The sequence below is a fragment of the Hippopotamus amphibius genome, chromosome 2 (genome assembly GCF_030028045.1).
Source record: "Hippopotamus amphibius kiboko isolate mHipAmp2 chromosome 2, mHipAmp2.hap2, whole genome shotgun sequence".
Classification (NCBI taxonomy): Eukaryota; Metazoa; Chordata; class Mammalia; order Artiodactyla; family Hippopotamidae; genus Hippopotamus; species Hippopotamus amphibius.
The window spans coordinates 231,629,808-231,637,032 of NC_080187.1; positions in this window are offsets into that span (position 1 = coordinate 231,629,808).

Sequence of the window (7,225 nt, forward strand, 5' to 3'; positions counted from 1 at the left end):
CACATTAAGCCTAGAGTGGCTCATGTGAGGGACAGACCCAAACAGCATAGTAAAGACTTTGAAAATTAAGCTGCCATTCTGTATCTTTTTTTTTTAATTGGGGTATAGTTGTTTTACAATGTTGTGTTAGTTTCTATTGTACGGCGAAGTGGAGTTCCCTGTGTTAGACAGCAGGTTCTCACTAGTTATCTGTTTTACACATATTAGTGTATATGTGTCAATCCCAATCTCCCAATTCATCCCACCACCCCTTTTCCCCCCTTGGTGTCCATACATGTGTTCTCTACATCTGTGTCTCTATTTCTGCCTTGCAAATAGGTTCATCTGCACCATTTTTCTAGATTCCACATATGTGTTAATATATAATATTTGTTTTTCTCTTTCTGACTTCACTCTGTATGACAGTCTCTAGGTCCATCCACATCTCTACAAATGACCCAATTTCATTCCTTTTTATGCCATTCTGTATCTTGATTGTGGTGATAGGAAATGTACACCAGACATAGTGAATTTTTCTGAATGTAAATTAAAAATTAAATTAAAAAAAAATCAGCTGTGGGAAATAGAGAAGCAAGGAAACCATTGAGGAGATTATTGAAGTAATGCAGGGAATACATGGCTGGGACTAAGGTGGAAACAGCGATTTGGTGAGAAGGGCCCAAAACTAATAACATTTTCTGTGTAAGGGTTTCTCAGCTTCAGAAATATTGACATGTGGAGTTGGATAATTCCCTGTTGTGGGCAGGCTGTGCTGGGCATTGGAGAGCGTCTGGCAGCAACCCTGTCCTCTACCCACTAGACACCAGCAGCGCCTCAACCAAAATATGTCCAGACATTGCCGAATGATGCCAGGGCACAAAGGTGAGGAATCACCTTCAGTTGAGAACAGCTGTTCCAGGTGACTGCTTTAAGCTCTGGGCCACAGGCTGAGCACCACGTTAGTCATCAGTGTCGGCTCAGCTGGAGTACGCTGCAGGTGGCCTCCTGACACGCAGTACACACAGATCACAGAAGCCCAGCATCTGAGACCATGAAAGTCTTTACCAGAGGGACTTGGAAATTCAATGGGCTACAAAAGGTTAGGTTCTGCCAAATGACTACAAGATTGTTCACAATTCCCGTCATCTATGAGCTCATACCCAAATTGCACGTTCACTCAGTTCTGTTGTCAGTGATTATCTCAAAGTTTGAAACTCAAGGCCATCATAGTCCTCTTGCTGTCTCCAAAACAGAGACAAATTTGACCTTCCAGGAAGTAATGTGGGAGATCGAAAGGCCATATAAAATGAGTGAAGGGGTTGGCAGCTTGAAGAAAAATGTATAATGGAAGTAACTTTTAAAAACATGTTAATATTTTTAGCATTTCTAATGGGACCTTCTCCTTGGTCACCCGTATCTATCAGCCTCAAAAGATAAACAGAACCATGATGTCAGGAATGCAAAAGAAAGCAAGCAGCTTTTGACTACCAACATTTTTGAATCTCAAGAAACACAGTCGTCTTGAAAAAGCCAGACACTCCCAAGAGAGAAAGATTTTATAAAACTGTGAAGTTCCATTAATGTCTCAAAATCCAGGCCTTGGCAAAATTAAAAGTGGCACTTAATATGCGCCGTATGGTAGAGAAAACTGAGGCTATGGCAGTACCTGCCGAGTGGGAAGGAGAGAAAGCCTCCCTTCTGGTCTGCAGCCGCGTGGGAAGGGGCTGGGACCAGTGTGGCAGGCAGCCAGAGCAGCTGGTTCCGGCAGCGCCCCCAGGCGGAAGTCTCAGAAGGGGGGGCGGGTCGTGGGAAAGCAGGAAGAGACTGGAACAGGCAGTGCATGTTCCCTCTAAGAAAGGAGGAGACTCCTTGCGTTTAGCTTTCCCCGCCTTGAATATGACTCAGGAGCAACAGTGTTCGGTGGCAGAGGGGACCTAGTTTGGTATCCTGAGGTTCTCAGTGGCCTGCAGGGTACAGGTGGGAGAAGCTACATCTTCGTAGTTCCCTGAGGAAGTACCACTGGAAATGGTGAAAAGTCTGGTGAACCAGCTAAACTAGTGCTTGAGGGCTTTACAACCAGAGATAAATGGCTAGAACCCTGGATCCCAGGAGGGGTTGCCAGCCTGCAGCCACAAAAGCCCACATAAAACCTGCATTACCTTACTGAGGACTCAAAGGTGTGTAGAGTGAGGCTTTGTTTTCCTAACCCTACCTTGAGATCACATGAATACCCTGTACAATTGGATACCATCTTAGGGAGAAAAGGGAGGAGAGACTAAGAATTTTCCTGAAAGAGACCAGCTACTCAAAAGGGGCAGTTAAACTTGAAGAGACCAAGATAACTTTAATTAACAAGTGTAAGCTCCCGCTGTCCTCTCTCTCTCACCCTTCTGCTATTCAGTGGGGTGGGTATTCTAGAGCAAAGTTACATCAGCTATAGATAATAGAGAAGAGCCATCCTTTCCTCTGATCTGAGAATTATACATTTTTTAGCCTCATACAGGTACTTTGTGCAGCCACGTTATCTTATGGACAAGAACCCCCTCCCACCATCCCTCCCCTTCTTCTGTAAACAGGTGTTGAGTGGCTCGAACACGTAAGCTAGGTGCTGGTGGCACGCACACATCAGTTAGGTGTCATCCTGCCTACAGGGAGCTGGGGACCTGTAGGCCAGACGGACTAGTGAGCACACGCTTTCACCAGGGTCAGGGAGCCCCATATGGGTCCACACTGGGTGCTACGGGAGAGGCATCTCCCCAAAGTGAGAAGTGTCCGGGAAGGCTTCCCAGGGGAAGGAACTTCAGAGCTGAGTCTTAGGAATAGCTTAACGTTCACCAGGAGAAAGAGGAGGAAGGAAGAAGGGCTTTTCAGGCAAAGGGAAGAGCACATGTACAGAGCTGTGATGATTAATTTCGTGTGTTGACGTCTCCACATATTGCTCAGATTGAACATTACTTCTGGGTATGTCTGTGAGAATGTCTCTGGACGAGAAGAGCATTGAATCAGTGCACTTGGCAAAGCAGATGTCCCGCTCCAGTGTGCGTGGGCATCATCCAACCTGCTGAGGCCCGAAGAGGACAAAGGGCAGAGGAAGGAGGAGGTCCCCCCTCTCTCCGGCCCCCTTTTCCTTTCTGCTTGCCTGCTTCAGCTGGAGAGCGGCCTTCTGCCCTTGCACTGGGATGTATGGCATTGACTCCCCTGGTTCTCAGGCCTTCTGACTTGGACAGGAAGTACCCCACCAGCTCCCCTGGTCCTCCAGCGTATAGGCGGCTGAGCTGACTGCGGGACTTCTCAGCCTCCATGATCATGTGAGCCAGTTCCTCAAAACAAATCCCTCTCTCCCTCTCCTCCTCTCCCCCCCTCTCTGGAGAACCCTGACTAATACAATGGCCAATTCTGAGATCTGCAGAAAATTTCTTTCACTGATTTCAAAATTCATTTCCCCCCGACATTTTTACTTCTCTGAAATCAGGATATACCTAACAATCTGTGGCATCTAACAATTTTGTTCTTGGTGGTACATAAAAGTAAAGGTGAGGCTTAAAGTGCCCTAAAGTGCATGAGGTTTAAGTTTGGGGGCCACTTGTTTGCACAGGTCCCTTCCAAGGTCTTATACGTAATTCTGTACTGGTAATTTTGTGCTCACCGTCCTGGAATGGGCCCTGGAATGGTATGTGCGTCAGGCACCACATAGGTGCATCTCTCATGTGTTTCAGAAGATCGGTAATTTGACAGGTCTAAGATTGGTATTTGGAGGGCATGAGAGAAGGGGAACAAGGATGAGTCGTGAGAGATTGGAGGTTTAGGGTCTAATTTCAGTGAACGACAGCTACATCCACTCATCTGGTAGAAGAAGCCAGAAACTTCAACTCCTGCTACTCTCATGCCCCATATCCAATCCATCATTAGGTCCTTTATACTTATTCTGTGACACAGTTCTGGTTCTCCTTCAAACTGTTTCCTCCTTCTGTAAGTAACAGAAACGTCTAGTTTTAGCTGGACACACAGCCACTCTGAACAAAGACTGTATTTTCCAGCCTCCCTTCCAGGTAAATTTTGGCCAACAGAACGTGTCGTGTGTCCTTAGAGTTTCCTTAAACTGAATGATGTCTCAGTCTTCCTCTTCTTCCTCCCTCTTGCTAGCAGGAATGTGGACATGGTGGCTGGAGCTGCAGCAGGTATCTCAGACCATGAGGTGACTGTAGGAATGGGGGCTGCACATAATGGAGCAAAACGGAGGCCTGGGTCCCTTGCGCTGTGAAGCCCTGTGTCAGTCCTGCATTACCTACTTCTGGACTTTCACCTGAAAGAGCAATAAACGTCTATCTCAAGTTAGATACTGTTATTTATGTATTTATGTATTTAGTCACTCACAGTTGAAATCACTTCTAATCATCCACTTCGCTGCAAGTCCTCATCACTTTCCTAATCAGAGTTACCAATATTTCTTGTCTGGACTTTTGAAAGAATCTATTAATTGATATCTCTGGATTCACTTGTATCCATCCCAGCCTCCTTCCAAGGAATCTTCTACACAATAGCTAAAGTACCTGATTTAAAATGCACATAGAATGTCACTCCCTGTATCAGTCTGCCTGGGCTGCCATAATAGAACACCACAGAGTGGGCGGCTAACGCAACAGAGATTCATCTTCTCCCAGTGCTGGAGGCTAGAAGTCCAAGATCAAGGTGCCACCAGGCTTTCTTTTTTATTTCTTTTTTTAAAAATTTTTTTAAATTTATTATTTTTTTGGGGGGTACACCAAGTTCAATCGTCTGTTTTTGTACACATATCCCCGTATTCCCTCCCTCGATTCCCCCCCACCCTCCCCATCCCAGTCCTCTAAGGCATCTTCCATCCTCGAGTTGGACTCCCTTTGTTATACAACAACGTCCCACTGGCTATCTATTTTACAGTTGGTAGTATATATACATGTCTGTGCTACTCTCTCGCTTCGTCTCAGCTTCCCTTTCACCCCCGACCCCCCCAAACCTCGAGTTCTCCAGTCCATTCTCTGCATCTGCGTCCTTGTTCTTGTCTTGTCACGGAGTTCATCAGTATCATTTTTAGATTCCGTATATGTGAGTTAGCATACAATATGTGTCCTTCTCTTTCTGACTTACTTCACTCTGTATGACAGACTGTAGGTCTATCCACCTCATGACATATAGCTCCATCTCATCCCTTTTTATGGCTGAGTAATATTCCATTGTATACATATGCCACATCGTCTTTATCCATTCATTTGTTGATGGGCATTTCGGTTGCTTCCATGTCCTGGCTATTGTAAAGAGTGCTGCAATAAATATTATGGTACATGTTTCTTTTGGGATTATGGTTTTCTTTGGGTATATGCCCAGAAGTAGGATGACTGGATCATATGGTAGTTCTATGTGTAGTTTTTGAAGGAACCTCCAAACTGTTTTCCATAGTGGCTGTACCAAATTACAGTCCCACCAACAGTGCAGGAGAGTTCCCTTTTCTCCACACCCTCTCCAACATTTGTTGTTTCCAGATTTTGTGATGATGGCCATTCTGATCGGTGTGAGGTGATACCTCATGGTGGCTTTGACTTGCATTTCTCTGATGATGAGTGATGTTGAGCATCTTTTCAAGTGTTTGTTGGCCATCTGTATGTCTTCTTTGGAGAAATGTCTATTTAGGTCTTCTGCCCATTTGTGGATTGGGTTATTTGCTTTTTTGGTATTAAGCTACATGAGCTGCTTGTATATTTTGGAGGTTAATCCTTTGTCCGTTGTTTCATAGGCAACTATTTTTTCCCATTCTGAGGGTTGCCAGCAGGCTTTCTGGAGAGAATTCTCTTCCTTGGTTTTTAGACAGCTGCTTTCTCGCTGTGTTCTTATACGGCCTTTTCTCTGCACACACATGTACACAGAGAGCAACCTCTGGTGTCTCGTCTTTTTTTTTTTTTTAAATACGTACACCCGTCCTGTTAGTTTAGGATCCCACCCTTACGACTTCACTTAACCTTCATTACTTCCTTAGAGGCCCTGTCTCCAAATACACTTACATCGCGGGGTTAAGGCCTCAACATACGAATTTTGGGGGGTGGGGACACACAATTCAGTCCGTAAAACTCTCTTCTTCAGTCGTATCCGTGGCTTCTGATTGCTCTTAGGTTAGTTGAGTAGTTAAAATTGCAAGACTTCTATATGATCTGGGCCCTACCTATCTCTCCATTTCATCTCATAGCATGTTCCTCTTCCCTCTCCATGCTTCAGTCATACTGCCTTTCATTTTCACAGGTACGCTATGATTTTCCCACCTCACGGCCTTTGCACATGCTCTAGCTTCTGTCCTCTTTCTCCCATCCTGTCCCCACTGCCTGGTAAACCTCTCTCCATCAGCTCTCAGGTCAATCATCTATTCTTTAGGGAAGCCTTCCTTGATCTTTCTTATATTTCCCCATTTCCCCATTATATGCCCCCATAGCTCCATGTACCTATTTTTAATAGCACTTATGATTTTGCCTTTATATTTAGTTCAAGATTCTTTGGTTAATGTTTATCTTTTCCAGTAGATGATAAACGCCATGAGAAGAGATATGTCACTTTTTGCTTATTATTGTATCCCTATTGCTTTTTATAGGGTCTGGCACATATCTGACCCTCAACAAACATTTTCTAAATGAATAAGATGTAAGTGGGAGTTGGGTCACGGAGAGGTGGGTATGCTAAGTAAGGAATTTGGAACTTTATTTTCAAGGGCATATAGCAAGACAACCAAGAATTTTCGGCAGTGAATGGAACTAAGATATGTGTTTAAAAATATATATGTGTGTTAAAAAGATCATGTTTGTAGAATGTACTAGAAGGAATCTATGTTGGAAATAAAGTTACAAGTTTCAATGGTTGTAGCAGTTATGCATGTGGGAAGTAAGGGCTTGAGTTAAATGTATGTTAGTTTCTGTTCTTTTTTCTGAGACTTCTTTGGTGTGAGTCAGGTTGGGTCTGTTTCTCCACTGCTGGTTTGGGATTTGACTTTAATAGCCTGGCTAGTGAATTATCCTTGTTCATCTGTTTTCCATCTTCCAATATGTTGCTGCTATTATGTTGTTTCCTCTTCTTGGTCTTGATTTATTTTTAAAACCCCTTTGACGTAGTTTCAGTGGAGTTTTGGGAGAGAGTAACCTTATACACATATGTTTAATATACCACTTTAACTTGGAACTTCTTACATTTTTGTTTTCATTTTGAAAACTCTTTATTGTTTATTGCAATAAAA